The following is a 21,026-nucleotide window of genomic DNA, read 5'->3' as shown; positions in this document are numbered from 1 at the left end:
TGAGGCAATGGGGACCAACCTGGCAGTGCCATGGACCTGGTACTTGGGTCCATGCTGACTATGAGACTGTAGCCTGGGTCAGAAGTGACCGCCACAGACCCTGGGTTTATAAAGGTGATTTTGTAGCATGGCTATGGAAGCACTGGCCCAAGGCCAGAGTCTACTGGAATTGGCCTGGATCTTGAACCAACTAAAGTTGTCCTGGATCATGAGTCCACTCCTTGTCTGCATCCACATGAGTATTCCTGGAATCTATCAAGACTAGCTTTAAGGTTGTGTCTATGGGTCCTGGACTGGAGCCTGGGTTTGCTGGTCCAGGACCCAACTTTGAATCTGCTACCTATGGAGCTGTGATAGTGCTCCTGGAGTCTGAATCCGCAGGTACTGGCCTGGTCTCTAGAGTCAGTGGATGCTAGCTTGGTGCTGCAGTCATGTCTCAGTCTCAGGTATACCTGAAATTTAAGGCTGCTAATCCTAGCCTTGGCTCTTGGGACCTGATTGGCTTTGGAGTATACCTGGAGTGTGGGACCATGGGCTGAATCTTGGGGCTGAAGCCATTAAAAGGGGCTTGGATCACAGGGGCTAGCCTAGTGCTGGGAGTAGTTCTGAAGAGTTAGTGGGCCTTGCTTGCATTCTGAGGTTGTGGTCATGAGGATTAACAGTGGCCGTCCTGGTGCTGGAATCTAGGTCAAGACTGGGTATTCGCCATTCTTCCATTGCATGGCGAGGGAAATCTTTGTCAGTGCTACCCATAAAAACTTGGCAATGGGTGGTGTGGATAATGTAGAACTGTCCCTCATCAATATCTCAATCAATCTTTTATTTTTGTGCTATAAGTAGATGCTATAATCTCTTATGTGGAATCCTTAACTCTAATGATGATATTTTTGTGCATGGATTGCTATTTGAATTGACTTTTCTACAAGGGAATGAGTGTTGGAATGTTGTATTCACTATCTTGCTGATGTCATTTTCTGGGCCTTTCTTGTCATGCATCGTGGTCACCTAGTTTTTTTTAATAATTATTTTAGAGGAACTTTCATGACCCTCTTTAACTTCCTAGTTTCTGTAAGTTTCTTTTATGTACTCTCTTAAAATTCTTGCAGAGTGAATAAAAATAACATTGATGCTATTCATAAATTTGGGGAATGGGCCTATCACATAGATTCAGATTTGGCTTATTCATTATGTACTAGTTGTCCAGAATGAAAATATCTGGTTCATGGATATAAATGGCACTTACTGCAGGATAATGTGTTGCTTACACATATCTCGTCATTTGGCTGCAATGAGATATTCACACTGTTCTTCATTCCTTGTGAAACACTCCTCACTTACAGTGTGAGCTCTTTGAGATGAGTGATAGGTTTTGTTTACCTGTGCAGCCTCATTGCCTGCATGGCTATAGGAATGTGGGAGTGCGGTGTATGCTTGGTCAGTTTGGGGGTTTATGAGGCATAGATTGAATGACAATCTGTAACTAAATGACACATTGACAGTATATAGAATCCCATGCAAAGAATTCATTATTTATTATTGGAACAGTAGAGAGGAGAAAAATGGCTTATCAAATTTGAAAGTTTTTACACACAAGAAAACCTGATAAACTATGACAATTACTGTGACATGGGCTTCATTCAATTTTTTGCCAAATATGTGAGGCTTTTTCCTATGACTTACATCTCTGTACTTGGTAATAACTAAATACAGAAACTATGACAAGATAGTTTGCATGAACCCTGTTCCCTTGACCTTGTTCACTCATCAACCAAGTGAAACAAAATCTACCTGAAGGAAATATACTTTAATAAAATAGATAAGGTTGCAATAAAAAATCACATAGTGGTGATATAATTAAGTGCATTAGGGGATTCTATTTCAATACTGTGTAAATTAAAAGTCATGTAGCAGGAAGCAGGAGTCACAGTAAAATTAGCCCACAGTCCCAAGGTTTCTTCAATCAGCCAGCACAGAGGGGCAGCAGCTCAGGCAGCTCCACCAGTTTCCTCTCTGCCTCACAAGATCAGCCTCGCAGAGGAGAGCTGTCCTCAGTTTCCCTCAGAAAAGTGGTCAAGGACAATTTTACATACTTTTAACTGACAAAGCAGTGGAAGAAACAGAGATTTTAATCTCTCTATTGCAGCTAGTTCCATTGTGAATAGGATGCTTCTGAAACGGAAAGAAATCTCAGAGAATAAGAAACGCAGAGTGGGTAAGCACAAAGGACTCCCAGTGACCTTTACCAGGAGTGAATGGTGGCTTCTCTCCACCAGCTGGAGGGAATAGGTAGAGACAGATTCAGTTAGCTGCAAAGCCAATCACTTTTCTAGAGATCCTAAAAAACCACATCCTAGGTATTTTCAGAAAAGATGCGAATATTTCAAGTAAAATAATCATTTCTCTCTTTTCCATAACTCATTTGAATTTTCTCGTGAGCTCCTACTCATCCGAGCTATGGAGATAATAGTTTAGTCCAACTGAAAAAGCCACGGTTAGTCTATTAATACAAGTATTTTTCTGAGTAATTCTGTCATTTAGAGATTTTTCTCTTCCTCTACAACTGTCCTGTAGTCTGACTTGAACAGATATACAAATAGACTCCTCAACAGTACCTGTGGGAGCAGACAGCATATTGCTTTATATCACTTTTTAGCAACAGAGAGCAGTAAGGTCTTGGATATCTCTGCACAAATCCTTGTAGAATCCCCTGATCTTCTGGTTTCCACATATGTCCCCAGTCACCTATACTGTGCAACATATTGACTGTGAAACTAACTTGATTTTAACAAATGCACTCAGTTTTCTCAAGCCTGCTCCCTGCTTTCCTGGCTCCACTGCAGCTCTTGCCAATTCCATTTCTGCTCCTGAGAAGCGGCTGTAACTCCTATTTCAGCCTCTATGTTCTTATATAAAGTGCATTTTGCCTAAACTGAAGTGACACTGCTCCTTTGCATAAACTGGTCGGCCAAGAGCACTGTGTATTTTCCATGTTCCTCCTAAAGGAACTCGAAGTGTTTTGAGAGCATTTGTGCCACAGAGAGTTGATAGAGACTCTGGAAAGTTACCTTCATATGGTTCACTCTGCCCATGTATCTGCTCAGCTTGTGGATTCTCACACAAGAAAGGTACAAAAATCTCTCTTTTTGTGTGTTTCATTTTTGCATTTTTGCATTGTTTTCAGGTCACTTATCATGCTGCTTACATTCTAGACTTTTGTCAGAAGAAGGGCATCTGTGACTGTCTCTGTGTGCACTTCTGGTCTTCAATGCCTATTTTCCTCCCATGTTCCAGCAAAACATCAAGAGGTAATATTTCCCCGTTCAGTTTTTTCTCTTCAGTAAGGAGTTCTAATATGGATTATTAGATCTACCCAGATAGAAATTTTCAATAGATGATACATTAGAAAATCCTTTTGTGTTTTGATAAAAGCTGTGCTTCTGCACTGTTGTACCTGCTATGACGTAGAGAACATCACCTTGAAGATTTGGGCGTGATACGTGATCTCTTATTCTTGAAGGGATCTACCATTTTTCTTTTTTTCTGTTAATAAAAGTTACCAAAAGTCATCCTGGAAAGTGAAAGGTTTCTAGTGAGCTTCAAAGAAGAAAACAGAATTCATCAGTCTATTTTCTTAATGTGAATCTCTTCATAGAAAAGTGGGAAACAGCTTCTGGTATCTGTTTGGTTCCAGGCTCTTTCACCTTACAGGTTTAACCGTAGCCTCTAGCAGGAACACAACACCCTTTCTATATTTTTTTTTTTTTGCCTTTGCTGGGGTCCTCATAGCACCCTGGAAAATCTGATCTTAGTAAAATAAGGGGAATGAAGAGGGAAGCATATGAATGAGAAGAATAAGTGGAAACCAGGTACAGACAACCCGAGCACTCTCTCCTTTATGACTAAAAAAGTGAACGTTTTGAACACAATACTGTCAAATTCTTTTTTCTACAGTAACACAAATTACTGCTCTTTTTGTTTGCATGTAAATAAAAGTACAGAAAGAGTCTTTTCATATTTCCTACCTCTTTCATCAAATCAAATATATTATAAATTTGTTACTAATATTTAGAAATTCCAGCATCTGTTGTACAGTTTGACAGAAGTAAGTGTCCTAATAAAAATAATAGTAATAACTACAGGTCTCTGGAATCACGTGAACATGATTCAGTGTCTTTCTTGGTGATAAACCACACTGACTCTCTCAGATGAAGAGCCTTGCATATTTTTCCCACAATAGTCATTTGTATATACCATGACCAATTTAAAACCTAGAATAGAGGCAGAAATTATATTTCATTTTAACAGTGTTGGAACTGGGACAGTCCCTAACGGGTCTAACTTGTCTTAATAGGATTTTATTTGTTGCCTTTTAGCTTTTGATGGTCTCCTAATTTGCCTCTTTTTGTAATATATTAAGCATAATTAAGATTGGTGAATATGATGACCCACAGAAATAATCTCCCATTTCAGGAATCTGAAGAAGGGAAATTAAAATTTCAAGCCCAGCCCACATAACTTAGTGACGAATTGAGACCTTGTCTTGAAATTTTAAAAAATTCAAAAAAAGATGGGTAGTGACTCCGAAGGCTGCCATATGTTCAGTCTTCAGTAATAAAAAAAGTATGATAGATGAAAGAATCAGAACCAATCCTGTTTTAAAAGGTAACTGTTAAAACTCAATTTAAGAGGAGATCTAACAGCTACTGTTAATCTTAGTGCTTCTAGGACCCCATTATTTTTAACAAAACTCATTCTCTTAAAAGTTACAGAGAAGGAGAGTACAGACTGTTTTGACTGAGCAAGAGACATAGTTTGCCCTTAGAAGGTTTAATTCAGAATCTTTTCACATTTAAGTAATCTTGTTTTTGTTTTTGAAATATGTCCTTGCTTATTAGCATGCAAAGATTAGCTAAAGAGTGCTCAAGTTTGCCTAAAGAACCTAATAACCTTCTGAGAAGGAAAGAGAGACGGAAACCACCCACCAAATTCTGTGTCTAGCAATTTGGTGTTAAGGAAATGTGCCAAAGAGGAACAAAGTGGCCCTAATTATGGCCTACCAATAGAAAAAAATGCTTTGAATTCTTAATGGAAAAGCTAATGATTTAAGCTAATAACTCAGGAATCATAGATTGGAATTGATTCTTGCAAGAGGCATGTTCAAAATGGTAAGTCCCCTTAAGCTTACAACAGTGCTTGAGAACAGGCCCAGGCATGCACATAGAACCTTGGTGTTCAACCTGGCCACCATGATGCTTTGGAATGGGATCAAGGCCAATAAGGACAGTCCTGTAGAAATGCAGTAGAATCCAACAGTCTATATGGGATCAGAGCAACCATACAGCAGCTATGGCCTGGTTTGGGAAAGGATCTTACTCTTTCTGGATCATGGTAAACCCCCAAGAGCAGAAGGAAAATGGCTTAACTGCAACTCAATTAAGCTGTGAGAGCCTCCTTGAGTCCTGTATTACTGAATGGGTACACTCAGGTTACAAATAAAATCATACGCACAATTTATTGGGACTACTACTGTACACCTGATTCTAGTCTAAGTGCTTTTAGGAAGCATTAAGTTTTTACTGTGGTATCTGTCCACAGGGGTTATTGATAAATATTAGAAAAGCAATAACAGCCAACAAATATGAGAACATAGAGATGGCATAATTTATGAATATATCAGTTATACATATTGGCATAATTACAATGCAAATATAGTGCTTACTAGATACTAAACTTTTCTTGGTGCTTAATATCCATTAACTCACTTTAAAAAACATCATAGGAGCCCTATTTCTTCTGCTTTACAGATGAGGACACTGAAGAATAGAGAATTTAAGTAATTTTTCAAAGATTAGGGAAGTAAATGGAGAAAGCAAGATAATCCTGCAGACCAGCTCAAATAGTAAAACCTAAGCTATAAGCATAGTCATATAACACTAATTTAACATCTAGAATAGAGGCAAAAAACATATTTTATTGAGAAGCCAGAGAGGAACTGCATTATGGACAGCTTACAGCACACATGGTTTTGGACCTGTTAGGGCAACTGGAATGGTCTTTATTCAATAAGAACAGATGAGTTTTCAAAGGGAGAAAAAAATTAAGTCCCCTAAGAGACTAGTGCTCTGCGTACAGGGACATACATCTCCACATTAACCCTATAAAAACCCCTCATTTTACTCAGAAAGCTTCGGCAAAATTACAGAACTATCATTGGAAGATAGCACTGGGAAAGATCTACTATTAAAGTGTGGTAAATCGACTTCTGGGAGAACATGGCGGATAGTTAACAGCAACTACCAGAGGCTCTCTGAAAAGCTCGGCTCAGAAATCAGGAATGATGCGGACTAAGGAGACATGAGCCGGTAGAGATATGCTCTGCTGACTCAGGAACGAACTGGGCTGAGAGAAACCAACTTGGAATGCAGTCCTGGTGCTAAAATAGGAACAGAAAAGACTCGGTGTGGAGGCTGACCCCGTGCCATTGGAAACCGCGGTTTGGATTTCCCGCCGCTCGGCGGCTGGCTGCCTCCACAGCGGCTCGGCAGGAGAGACGCGCAGAAGCTCTGGGAACGGGAGTCTGCGAACGGAGTCGAAAACAGGACGGGCAAGGAGGCGTACACTGACTGGTGGCAAGGTGAGTGAGAGAAACTGACACTCCACCACAGTTTGACTCCAGCAGAGGACTTTCTGGGCTCAGGCAGTCCTGTAAGAGCAGGGCGCGGTGGCGACTCCAGCCACACATTCCCCTCTCAGATGGGATTGGTGAAAAGTGCCTGGCCTGCGTGACGCTGCGGGCGGACTTGGTAGGCTGGCCTAACCCAGATCCCAGAGCCTGACGGTGGCCCGGAGGGGTGACTGCCGCGTAGGCTGCCTAGTCCGTAACTCCCTGGTGCGCAGCGGTGGGCGGGAACACCTAGCCAGCGCAATTTGATCAGGCTGTGGCTGACAGGCAGGGAAGCTGGGCCTCCTATGTAAGCTTGCATTTTATAAGGAACGGAGAAAATGGGGAAGGGAAGCAACAAGAAAGGCTCCTCGGCCCCCAATTCTGAGAAACAGGCAATAGCGGACACTGCACCAATAGACATTAAGCGCCATTTAGAGAGCCTCATAGACCAATTCAGGAATGAAGTTATCAACGACCTGAAGCTAGAAGTATGCAGAATAGTTAGAGAAATGCTAAGCACCACCCAGGAAAAAACAGATGGTGGAATGGAAGAACAGAAAAAGAGGGGAGAATTGTTTGATGGAGAAAACAGAGAAAGCATAGAGTACGTGAAGCAGGTTCAAAGGGACTATCAAGAAATTAAGAAGTCTATCCAAGACTGGCATAACAGCTTGAAAGAAACTAAGGACAGACTATCTGAGCTGGAGGGCAGACTTGTAATATGGGAGAATGAAATGAAGAACTTCTTAAAAATAACAAAGAAACAAACAGCAATAATACAAAGACAAGAAGATGATAAGAGGAGCCATAACTTAAGGATTAAGAACATAAAAGAAGAAGTAGGGACACAAACAGGTGAACTACAAAAGCTACTCACAGAAATAATCCAGGAGAATTTTCCTAATTTAGCAAAAGGTAAAGATACTCAGATGTATGAGGCATACAGGACCCCAGCTACCTACAACCCTAACAGAGAAACACCCAGGCATATAATAATAAAAATTCCAGAAATTCAATACAAGAACAGAATATTAAAAGCTGTAAGAGACAAGAAACAGACCACTTACAAGGGAACACCCATCAGAATTACAGCAGATTTCTCTGCACAAACCATCAAATCATGAAGAGCATGGGGGGGAAATAATTCCAGCTTTGAAAGATAATAATCTCCAGCCAAGATTGAGATATCCTGCACAACTGTCCCTGGAAATTGATGGAAAAACAAGGTGCTTCCAGGATAAAGAGGAACTGGGGGAATTTGCAACCACCAATTCAACTCTACAGAAAGTATTGCAGGATATTCTAAAAAAATAAAAATACAAAGAACCCAGAAATGGTGGCAGGGAGGACACAACAAATGGAGCAGAGAACAAAATGAAGAAGACAAACTGACAGCTACTGACAGAAAAAGAGCTCAACAGAAATGAGACAGAGAAGATTGGATGATAGGAACAGCTATTTTAGAGAAAATGACATATTACTAGGTAATACTGATTTAGTATCATCTTGTTTTGAAGTCTCATCTAGCTTTTGTTCTTCTGTCTCCAATGGTCTAAACAGGTTGTATCTTATTGGATTTTATTACGTACGATAGTATAAGCAAAAACCTTTTAAAGACAAGGAGATTATACAGAAACCATTGTTCATTTTCTGTTAGTCGATTCTAAATACTCTGTAATGCTGTCATTCTCTTAAATGGTTTTACATTGTTTTGATATACTTAATGCTATAGTATATGAAGTTGTACTCAAGGACTTCAAGGAAAGAGTCAATATGGTAACTACTTTTAGGTCGGAATTATCTGGTGGTGAAACACTATTCTGCTTAAATGGTTATGTTTTGATCTGCGCTGTTTTGCTGTTATGCCCTCTATTACCTCAATCTCCACTCCATTATTTACTTTTTTATTTTTATCCGTTTAATTAAAGGGAAAAAAATAGCAGGATATAATATAGTAACCCACTTTGACTTTCTATTATCTCGATTTGAAGCCCTGTATTACTCTCACCATCTTGTTTTTGACTGATGTTCCCCTATTCTGTTTTGCTGGATAGTATCAGGTTCGAAAGTTTAGGCATCAGCTGAGAAGATAATGAGATTCATTATAACGCCCATTCTCATTGACTTTTATCTACTTTTGAAGACCTACAATGTCTCCAATGTTTTGGTTTTGTCGGTTTTGTTCTTTACTATTTTGTTCAATTGTATTATAACTAATGATATAGGCAATTCTATTAGAGATAGCGGGAGGCATTATGGTAACCATTGATGATCACCTTGTATTATGTTTTTATATTATCTATTATGTCCACCCTTTTGACTTGACCGATTCTGTCCTGTCATGTCTCATGTGGTTTTACTCTCTTCCAAAAAAGCAATAAGAACCGTGGGAGCAATGAAACCCAAAATGTGTAATAGTCATTGTACAAAAGAGAGGAAAAGAAAGTGCTCTAAACTATATAACTGCATGTATATTTAAGTGTATAAGATAGAAAATGATATCACAGAGTTTTATTGGATCATTGAACAGAACTGTTTGCAGTATCATTGTTGGAATGTCCACTCTACAAGCTTTAATTTTGTGACTTGAACAATTATTTTTAAGATGGCAATGTGTAATCCATTAACTAGTGATTTCCTACTGTTCATTTTTTTCTTCTGTAAATCTGTATAACTTGTACCCTTTCACTTTTTTTTTCTTTTCTCCTTAAATAAAAAAAAAAGTAAAGTGTGGTAAATCACACTAAATCACCAAGAATTAGAAAAAGGATAGAGCATGACTATGGAGCAAGAAGGACCAAGAATAGTCCAGAGTGCGGTAGGACTAACTTTTAGGGCCTCAGGAGGGAGAATACTTGGCAGAATCATAAATAAGAGTGGTACATGACTACATAAATTATAGGGATATGGGATGGAGGGTGTGGCAGATGCAAGAAGCATTTGAGGAAGGACTGTGAAGTCCACGGCCAGGACTGGTAAGAACTGTGGTCTTCACGCCTTCCCAGGGTTATATTATCTGGCACTAATCTAAGCCACCAGACAGAATTTCCTGTCACAACTCAGTGTTTTTTGGTTCTTCATCCATCCTAGTGGAATGAAGTATCATTATACTGCACAATTGTGTGTTTATCCTTCAAGAAATTTTTATTCTTATTTTTCAGGGTTGCTTAATGCATGCAGATATGATTTAATCTTATTCTAACTAAAAGAAGTCATTCTTTTAAATTTCTTAGAAGTAGTTTAGCACTATGTGATTCTTCCTATCCAAGACCAGGGGATTTTTCTGAAATCCTTTTCTATCTCCTTTTTAAGAGTACTATAGTTTTCAATGTATAGGTCTTTACATAACTATGCTTCTAATCCATTAGTTCATCAAAAAAGAACCATTTGTGCTTTCATTGATTGTTTGATCATTATTCCATCCCTAATCTTGCAACCTAAACAATTACTTCTAAGATAACAATATGCCATATGTCACCTAGTGTTAATTTTCTACTAGTTTTTTTTATTCTGCATCATTTCTATAATTTTTTTTGTTTTGCTTTTTAAAAATAAAAAACGACAAGAGTCTAGGCACTGGAGGACTGTCACTAACTCACCTGATCTCAACAAAATGACATTTCTGGGCATCCTTTGTAGTTTTAGTAAAAGAAGATTGATTTTTTTTTAGCTACTGCTTTTTAAGTGGAAAAATAAAGACATTTTATAGAAGCTACTGAGTTGCTGACTACTATACTCTCACTCACTGAGAACCAAAACAACTTCCCTTTTATACATCTCATCTATCAATCTTCTTATTCCATTCTCATATTCATTAAACAAACATTTAACAAATACTAGAAATGCAATAATGAATGAGATATCATCTTTGCCTTAAAAGTGAAATTATAGACTAACAGTGATGGTGCACAAATAATGAAGGAAATTAACCAAAAGAGCAGAAAGGCTGTGGTGGCACAGGGCCAAACAGAGCTGTGGAGGCAGAGCTGGGCAGTGGCTGATTCAGGGATGGGTGTCAGGTGATATCTGAGTGATGCCAGCAGGGGAGGGTGTGGAGGACCAAGGAAGTCGCCCACATAAATTACTGGCAAAGAAAAGCATATTGAATTTTAGGAAATGGGAGTAATTCAGTATGTCTAAAGAAGTAAATTTATGTGGGAAGTGGTTTGAGGGAGTCACGGTATGTGACAAAATCAGAAAGGTGTTTGCGTTGTATCCTGAGAGTCTTTTGTATCAAGTTAACACCCTCTGATTCTATTGCAAGGATAATAGGGGACAAAGGACCAACAAGGAGGGAAAAGAGCTTGAGCCAGAACAGTGAAGAACGATGACTTTGATGCACTGAGCTAAGGGAATGTCCAAAGAAGTTGTTGTTGGTCTTGAAGAAAGCAGATTTAGGAGTGAAGATGGTGATGATCAGATCCAGGCACCTTGAGAAGTAAATGGTAAGTCAGGGAACAAAGACACTAAATCAAGGTGACTTTTGGAGGAAATTTGCAAGTGGATGGGAAGGATTGTTAAGGTAATATCTAGCTAGATTTTGTTTCTGGTAGGAAAGATTAACAACTGAGCCCCAAAGGGAAATGAGATTTCATTGGGCAATGTGACCTCTTCCGTTGAGGTCTTTGTAGGCAACTAGAGGACTTCCTGGATTTAGTGGTGGGGAGTAGAGGAAGAAGGCCAGAGCTACACTGAAAGTCAGAGGCAGAGGAGGAGTTAACTCTCCCCACTCCTGTCCCTCCTTTCTTGAACCGGGAACACAGGCAGTAGACAGCTTTGTGAAGAACAAAGGAATTTAGAAAAATTTTGTATTTTAATCATTTATTTGTTGTTACATAATAATCTTCCATCTTGCATTAATGAGCCGTAATAATTACTGGGTTTTTAAAAAGCAGAAATCATAATATTCACAAAAAGAATTTAAGTAAGGGTTGGTAATTGCATTCATGTGCAAATGTGTTATGGATAACTGAAAATGATTTTAATTGTCATGAAGTTTCACAAGGTGTTCTGTTCTGCTTTATCCATACCTTGAATCCTTATTACACAGTTTTAAAGATTTTAAAAAGTTTTTAAATTTTTTTCACAAATACTAATCTTTGGTTTAATAAATAGCTACTTCCTCATTTAAAGGGTTACAAAATGTCACAAATAAGTGTTGGTACTCTTTAGTTCTTTGGGGTTTTCCTACGACCCTGTTCTCTTGCCCAACTTTCCCAGTGTGAGAACTTCCTTTGCTCTAACATAAGTGAGGCCGTCCTGGTCTACTAGATTCATCCAGTCTGCCAGTTTTGAACATTGTCTCCACACATTCCAAGTTCTTTGTCCAAGAAATTTTTACCATTACTACAAGTTTTCAAAGGCAGATGGATAATAAAAGGCTTTCTTCTATCTTTGAACTTGGACTGAACCTAATGGTAACGACCTACAACTTGTTTATCTATTTGTCGTTGAGAATTTACACAATCTATTTAGACTCTTTACACTTATGTTTTCCCTTTTGCTGCAATATACTTTCCAACAAGCTTAAATAATTAAATATTTATAAATGTATGCCACAATCTCTAGTGAATCTTAAACATTGAATGATGAGTAAAAAGGTTTTATTATATGACACAGAAGTCAAGATATAAAGAAAGAAACTTTACCCCTGATTGGCATGCTTTGAAATTTTGTTGTGGTTTTATTTTTTGCTTTTATTTTCTTCTTCTTCTTTTCTTTTTTTTATACTTGAATAAAATTATTTGAGTTTTTTTAATTTTTGAAAATGAAAATTATGATTTCAAAAAAAAAGAAAGAAATTTACTATGTTACAGATAAGCTTATATCCATTGTACATTGCTCACAAAGAAGCACTCATCTCACTGAGGTCTGTGATACCTAGGGAAATCTCATGGATGATAGGAGCAAAGTTCTCCACCTCTCCAAGAGATGTGCACTATTTTCCCTGAGACCACTGTGACTCTACTGCTTGACCTTGGCAGAGTTTACTCCTCCAGTCCGCTGCCTTTGTGCACAGGCATGCCATGTGGCATTGAGCAAAGCAGGCACAAAGGGATTTTCAACTGAGGCTTTAAATATGCTTGTGTGGATTCTCTGGTTCTCTTGATCTGCTATCCATAAGAGAAAAATAGTCCACAGGACCCACAAGAAGCTGCATGAGGGAAGAAAAAACTGTGTACAACTTAATGTAATTCACCAAAATCTTGAGTTCATTGTTCAACACATAGCTACTGAAATGTTACTAATGAAAGGATCATGGATCAAAGCAAGGAAGACATACATGCTAGATGGCTAGGCAGGGAAGATAATTCTAATCAGGAGGAGCAGCATGAGTAAGGTCATTCAGCACCAAAAAGCTTACTATGGACCACAGAATTGTTCAATAAAGAGTGCTGTGGAGTGTAAGTGCACCATAAGATTAGGCTACAATATCGTGCCTGAAGATCCTAGAAAAATCTATTGTCGTGTTGTGAGGATTGCAGGTCTTGTATTACATATGTACTAGAAAATACTAAACTGTAAGAGATGAACTCTCTTCTGAAAGTCAATAGAGAGAGGGAAAACTGTGCGCATACAAATGACAGTTCAAGGTAACACAAACTAAGCACCACCAAGGTTCAGAAAAAGATTAGCTGCAGTTTATATTCTTGTTCCTATCAGCTTCCTATTTGGGGAGTTCTTCAGTGAGAAGAAGGGATGTTTCTATGTTTCTATTTCTTAACTTTAGAGACTATTCACCAAAAGTTCTCCTGCTGCACTCCCCTAAAAGTCCTCCTAAAACTCCCCCCCAAAAGTTCTCCTGCTATTCTCTGTGGCTACACAGAGATGGCTTATAAATTAGTATTATCTTCAAAGTAGTTCCTCAGTTTACAAGTTATATGCATGAAAAATGATCAGACAATGGTAGCACAAACTATCCTTTACTATGAACTAACAGAGATTAGTAGTATAATTATCTATGATATATAAAGTCTTTTCCATTCTTTCTTGTCTCCTTTTACCCAACCCAGTTGTTCTTTTTTTCTGAGCAGTTTCTTCCCCTCTCACTTTTACATAGCTATTGTACATTTGGATCTTATTCACTCTTTCATTTTTTCACACAAGAGAGTCAATACAATATTTACACACATGAGTCTGATATATTTCACTTATGAGTATGGTCTCAATTTGCCTTTATTTACCTCTAAAAGACTCAAGTTTATCCCACTTTACAGCAGATATGTACTCCATTGTTCAAAAATACCACATCTTTTTTATTTATTCCATGGTTGATGGACATTTGGATCATTTCCAAGATTTATCTATTAGCAAATTGTGCTCCTGTAAACAGGGGTGTGTATACATCACTGTGGGATGAAATTTTCAATTCTTCTGGGAAAACACCTAAAAGGTGAATAGCTGGATTGAATTGGACCACTAATGCTGTTTTTTTTGAGGAATCACCACACTGACTTCTACAGTGGGTGCACCATCTACTCTCCCACCAACAGTAGAGAAGTGTTCCTTTTTCCCCACCGCCCTGCCAACATTTAATATCAGTTGATATCTTGATGGCAGCCACTCTTGCTTGAATAAGATGAAATCTCAGTGTTGTTTTAAGTTGCATTTATCAAGTGACCAATGATGTTTAACATTTTTTCATACATTTATTTGTGATTTGTATTTCTTTATCTGAGGAGAGCAAATTCATCTCAGATGCCCATTTTTGGACTGAGTCTTTGAATTTGGAGGCCTGATATTTTTTCAATTCTTTATATACTCTAGATAGAAAGGAAACTACTTTTTCATCAAATGCAGTAGATTTATTGATTTGACGTTCTGTTGCTTTACGGTCACAGTCGATGTTCGGGATCACTGTGTTCAGCCCAATTTCCTGTTGAAATATCATGTTAAATTAAAATGAATTTATATTTACCAAAAACCATATTGAGTTCAAAGAGGTAAACATTACAATATTGAAACAGGGCACAACGTGTTCTTTTCTCCTTTACCAATCCTACTTTTCTTTGGAAGACTCAGGAGTCTGCCACTTATCAAAAAAAGATGCTGATTCTAGGAATTTTTCATTCTCTGAATTTAGTGCACTGTCAGCTTGATGTCTCACCTGCCATAATCCGCCAGGACTGAAAGAAGAAAAAAGTACAGAAGGCAAAGCTTACAGATATTTTTAATTCTAGTATTTAATCCAGAACAACTCGTAGGAGGTATGTATTTCCCTTTGGCTTCAAGGTGATACTTTAGCCATCCTAACTCACTAACAGGGAGTAGCTAGTAGCAACATGCCTTGAATGATTAAATGGAGATTTCTTATAGGCAGCAAAACAAATCTCAGTTGTTTGTTTCTTGCCATTCCTGATCCAGACCTTCAGTGTCTGAATCTTTTTTTCCCTTTCCTGTGATCTGTTACCACTTTATAACTTTTACTTACTCCAATATTTTGCCTTTTTTCTATATAAAAAACTATAATTACTAAGGATGTTCCTTTTCAAGGAGTTTTTAACCCCGAATCTCCCTATGTTCTAATGTCTAAAAGGCTGACAAAAGTGGATCTAGTCAACATGGTAAGTGATGAAAAAGCATTGTTTCCGAAGACTGTTGATCAGAAGAGTTTCAAAAATGGCAGCCTTTTAGAAAGATTCATCCTCTGCTAGAATCTAGCAGTTCACTGTCACTTCTTGGAATTGGAATTCTACTACAAAACACACAAATAACTAACACAAAAGCAAAACAAAAACCCAGAACACTTACAAGAGGACATTTAGATCTGCTATCTTTTGCTGTTTGCCTTTGCTTGTCTTTAGCCAACCTACCACTAGGTTTTGCTTCAACCTCTGTGGCACTGAACATTGAGCTTTGTAGAACAGTTAGCAGCACCTGAGTGTTTTGAGCACACAGGAATATAAAACAGCCATAGTCTGAAGGTGATACCATGACAGAACCACAGTGTAGCATGTATTGCTGTGTCTCTTCCCCAAGTGGCTGTCATAAATATACAACAATAAAAGGAGAATGGTGCTGTTCAAAGTTACATCCCTGTAAATTTCAGAAGTAAAAAGTGATTTCTTTGATCCAGTTGTCTAATTTCCCTATTTTCTCTTCCACAGTATCCTATGTCTTAAACTTCCCAGTGAAAGAAGGCATTGCTATGTGTCTTTTTTTGGGCATACCAAGCCATCATCCTCCATTGCTTCCAGAGACTCGAGAGGACTTTGTTTCTCTGTTGTGAACCTCCTATCTGGCTAAGTATAGGGTCACCTTGCCATTATACAAATGGGCGTAGAAGCAATTCTGACTATTAAGGAGCCAGTCTGACAGCTTTATTTGTGGACAACCATGTAAAAAGACAATTTTACTGTACTAATCATAGATTATCATAAACTGCAAACTTAAGGGCAAGGAATTTATTACAATGTAAGTTTATTAAAACAAAAGGATATACAGTGTTCACATACTATGAAAATAGTATAAGGACTGTTATACTAGTTATTTTCTCTTGCGCCATACAAAATATATAAAAATTATCAAAAATTAAGGTGTAAGGATATTGCCTTGTCTCTAAACATGGAACTCAGTAACATAACTGCTTCTTGGTGCTTTGGAATATTTTATTCTGTACTCTTATTTGAATTCCTCTTCTATTTAAGACATATACATGAAATTGAAGTGTTGTGTAATAGTTCTATCCTTTTGTCTGAAAGTCAGTTGTAATAAATCTAAGATGTGATTAAAAAAGCTTTTACACATCAAAAGAAATCACCAAAAGAGTGAAAAGACAACCCAGTGTGGGAAAAAATTTTAGCCAACTGTCCCTCAAAGAATTTCTATCTAGAGTATATAAAGAATTGAAAAAATATCAGGCCTCCAAATTCAAAGACTCAGTCCAAAAATGGGCATCTGAGATGAATTTGCTCTCCTCAGATAAAGAAATACAAATCACAAATAAATGTATGAAAAAATGTTAAACATCATTGGTCACTTGATAAATGCAACTTAAAACAACACTGAGATTTCATCTTATTCAAGAAAGAGTGGCTGCCATCAAGATATCAACTGATATTAAATGTTGGCAGGGCGGTGGGGAAAAAGGAACACTTCTCTACTGTTGGTGGGAGAGTAGATGGTGCACCCACTGTAGAAGTCAGTGTGGTGATTCCTCAAAAAAAACAGCATTAGTGGTCCAATTCAATCCAGCTATTCACCTTTTAGGTGTTTTCCCAGAAGAATTGAAAATTTCATCCCACAGTGATGTATACACACCCCTGTTTACAGGAGCACAATTTGCTAATAGATAAATCTTGGAAATGATCCAAATGTCCATCAACCATGGAATAAATAAAAAAGATGTGGTATTTTTGAACAATGGAGTACATATCTGCTGTAAAGTGGGATAAACTTGAGTCTTTTAGAGGTAAATAAAGGCAAATTGAGACCATACTCATAAGTGAAATATATCAGACTCATGTGTGTAAATATTGTATTGACTCTCTTGTGTGAAAAAATGAAAGAGTGAATAAGATCCAAATGTACAATAGCTATGTAAAAGTGAGAGGGGAAGAAACTGCTCAGAAAAAAAGAACAACTGGGTTGGGTAAAAGGAGACAAGAAAGAATGGAAAAGACTTTATATATCATAGATAATTATACTACTAATCTCTGTTAGTTCATAGTAAAGGATAGTTTGTGCTACCATTGTCTGATCATTTTTCATGCATATAACTTGTAAACTGAGGAACTACTTTGAAGATAATACTAATTTATAAGCCATCTCTGTGTAGCCACAGAGAATAGCAGGAGAACTTTTGGGGGGGAGTTTTAGGAGGACTTTTAGGGGAGTGCAGCAGGAGAACTTTTGGTGAATAGTCTCTAAAGTTAAGAAATAGAAACATGGAAACATCCCTTCTTCTCACTGAAGAAAAAAGGTTAAGGTTAAGGTTGACTAGATGTCTATCAATTTCATTTATTCTTTTAAAGAAACAACTCTTCAATTCATTATTTCTTTGTATATTTTTCTTAGTCTCAATTGCATTAATTTTTGCTTTGGTCTACATCATTTTCTCCCTTCTGTGAGCCTTGGGCTTGACTTGCTCTTTTTCTATAAGTTTGAGTAGCATTAGGTTGCTTATTTGTGCTCATTCTGTGAGAATTCATTGCTATATATTTCCTTCCTAGGACTGATTTCTTTTTGACCCACAGATTTCAGAGTATTGTATCTGCGTTTTCATTTGATTATAGATATTGTTTAATTTCTTCTTTAATTTCATCTGTGACCCATTGGTTGTTAAGGAAACTTTTTAAAATTTCCATGTATATGTGAATTTTTGTGTTTTTTTTGCCACTAATTTCCAATTTCATTGCACTATGGTCCAGTAATATGCATGGCATGATTTCAACTCCTGTATATTTACTTAAGTATATTCTTTGGGCTAGTACATGATCTATTTTAGAGAATCTTCAATGAGAAGCTAAGAAGAATGTACATGATGATATTGTTGTATAGAACACTTTATAAACATCTACTAAGTCCATTTGTTCACATGTTTGGTTATTTCTTTGCTTTGCTGATATTTTTGTCTAGCTGATCCATTTCTTTGTGACAATGGGCTATTAATTCCCCCATTAAAAGTGTGTTAACGCTTGATTTTTGTCCTATTTATATTTGTCTTATATAGTTGAATGTTCCTGTATTCAGTGCAAGTACATTTATGATTGTTAACTATTCCTGTTGAATTTTCCCCTAACAAGTATAAAATGACTTTCTTTATTTATTTTGATCATTTTAATTTGATATTCACATTGTCTGCAAACAGAATAGTTACACCTGCTTTTTATGGTTTCTTGTTGCATGGAATATTTTTTTCCATCCTTTGACTTTTAGTCTATGAATTTCTTTTTGAGTTAAATGTGCTTCTTTTATAGAGCATATTATTGGATCTTTTTTCTTGATTCATTATGCAAATTTTTTTGATTGGTCAATTGAAGTCATTTATATCAAAGGTTGTAACTGACATGTGTTGGATTATCTTTCTCATGTTATTTTTTTGTTTGTTTGTTTGTTATTTGTTACCTGCCGTTCCCCTTGTTTAACTGTTTTCTCTGGAAATTGTGGTCATTTTTATCTCTATCTAGAAAATCTTTCAGTATTCTTTGTAGGGTTGATTTGATGGCCTTGAATTTCTTCAGTTGTTCTTTGTCATGGAAGTATCTTATTTCTCCATTGATTTTGAAAGAAAATTTTAATATCCATCTGGATAGGAAACTGTTTTAAGGCTTGAAATACTTCACTCCAGTATCTTCTTGACTTGAGAGATTGTGTTGCTAAGTCAGCCATGCTTCTAATGGGCTTTCCTTTATAGGTGATCTCTATCTTTTCTCTAACAGATTTTACTGATCTGTTTTGTACTGAATTATTAGGACCTTGATTATTGCATGTATGGGTATAGATTTATTTAGTTTATAGTTAATTGGAGTTCTACATGTGTCACTTATCTATATATCAGACTCTGTTCTCATGCTTGGGAAATTTTCTGCTATTATTTCTACAAATAGTCTTTTTATGTCATTTGTGCTGACTCCTGATTTTTCTTTGACACTTATCATTCTTATGTTTTTATTTAGATTTTCTTGAAGCTATTTAATTAATATCTTGGTTTTTCCTTTTGTGATTGTTTCTTGCAATCCTGTCTTTAAGATCTGAAATTCTATCTTCAATTTTATTCTAGCAGTTTTGCCAGCTTATTGGAACTTTTAGTTTCCTGGATATCTCTGAATCTGTTTCTGGCATTCTATTTCTTTCTTATATTGGTCATTCAAATTTTCCAATGCTCCTATTTTTTCTTCTATGTTTTCTGTAGCTATACTTACCAATTTTTTCATTAGTATTGTCATTTCTTTTTTTTCACCTGAAAACTATTTCTGATCTGATTCCGTTTATAGCCTCAAGGATTTATCTCTTTACATCACTTGATGTCTTTTCAGAAACTTCAGTTGTGTGTCTTGCAGTGTCTTCTATGTCAATATCTGCTTTTCTTGTTCAGGATGGGCTGAACATCTGAGATTTTATTTGCTTTCTTGTCTTGTTATTTCCACCTCATGGTTCATAATTCAATCTTTTTAATGTCACTAGTCTTATCTGTCTGTTGTATGTGTCTTAGTGTTCTACTAGGTAGCTAGCATTCACCCAATTGCTGGGTCCTACAGTGTAGGTGAGGGGCCAATCACCTGAATTCCTCCAGCAGGGCCAGTTGAGTGAGTTCTGCATTCTCCAGAGCTGACTATACTAGGAATTTTGGTGTGAGCCAACCTTAGCTCCCACTGTTACTGCTACTTCAGAATTTTCCAGGCTGCCAGACCAACACATCCCTGGTATACACACTAGCTGGGGCCCTTCTGTGTCACTGAGGTTCTCACAGGCCTACCTGGTGTTCTCCAGATAGAAGAAGGGTTTATCCATGCTCTTGCAAATCGAGGAGAGCCCACCGGGACTCTCACCAGTCACAAAGGACCTCCAGGTGGAAGGCATACTGACTAATGTTCTCACAGGGCTGCAAAGGTCCTCCAGGTTTTGGGAAGTGTTCCTTGCATGCTTGAAAGCCCTTTTTTTTGTTGTTATATTAGACATAGTCTTGGTATGCAACCCAGACTGGCCTTAATCTTGTGGTTATCCTGCCTCAGCCTCTCAAGTGTCCCTCACTTTTTAACATCTGACAGACTTTTTATTTCTCTTTCCCTTTTGAGGAATAATTTCTGTGGATGTAGGACTATAGACTGGCAGAGATTTTTTTGTGTTTGTTTTTATTTTGCTTTGACATTTTAACTCACTTGCTTGCAGAGTTCCTGAAGAAGAGCTCACTGTAAGTTTTATTTTAAGGCTGAAAGTGTATCTCATCTTAGCATGCATGAGGTCCTAGGGGTGATCACAATCATCAAAAGCTAAATTAATAAACAAAAACAACATGTTTCCCCTCCACGTTTCCCATGTAAGCTGTTTTCCCCCATGACTCTATTTTCAGTATTATGCAATGTGACTATGATAGGTACTTATTGGAGGGCTCTTGAGGGATTTTGGAAATTCTTGTTTATCATTTTTTACATCTTTCATGGTTTTTTAAAATTTTTATTTTGAAAGTATACAACAGAACAAGTCAGAATAAAGCCAACTAAGATTGTACAGTGAAATTGGTACAGAACTTCACAGCAGATTACCAGGATAACAGTAATAGGTGTCACAGTATATTTTGTTATCTTTATAATAGTTGTTCTTTCAACCCCGTATATCAAAATGAGACGAAATATAGAACACTATAGAACTTATCAAAACAGAATATTGAATAGAGCAGCACCATTAATCAGAAAAGAGCAAA

The sequence above is a fragment of the Cavia porcellus genome, unplaced genomic scaffold (assembly GCF_034190915.1).
Source record: "Cavia porcellus strain 051 isolate PalLab524CR breed Dunkin Hartley unplaced genomic scaffold, mCavPor4.1 scaffold_14, whole genome shotgun sequence".
Taxonomy (NCBI): Eukaryota; Metazoa; Chordata; class Mammalia; order Rodentia; family Caviidae; genus Cavia; species Cavia porcellus.
Note: the sequence above shows the minus strand (reverse complement) of the source record.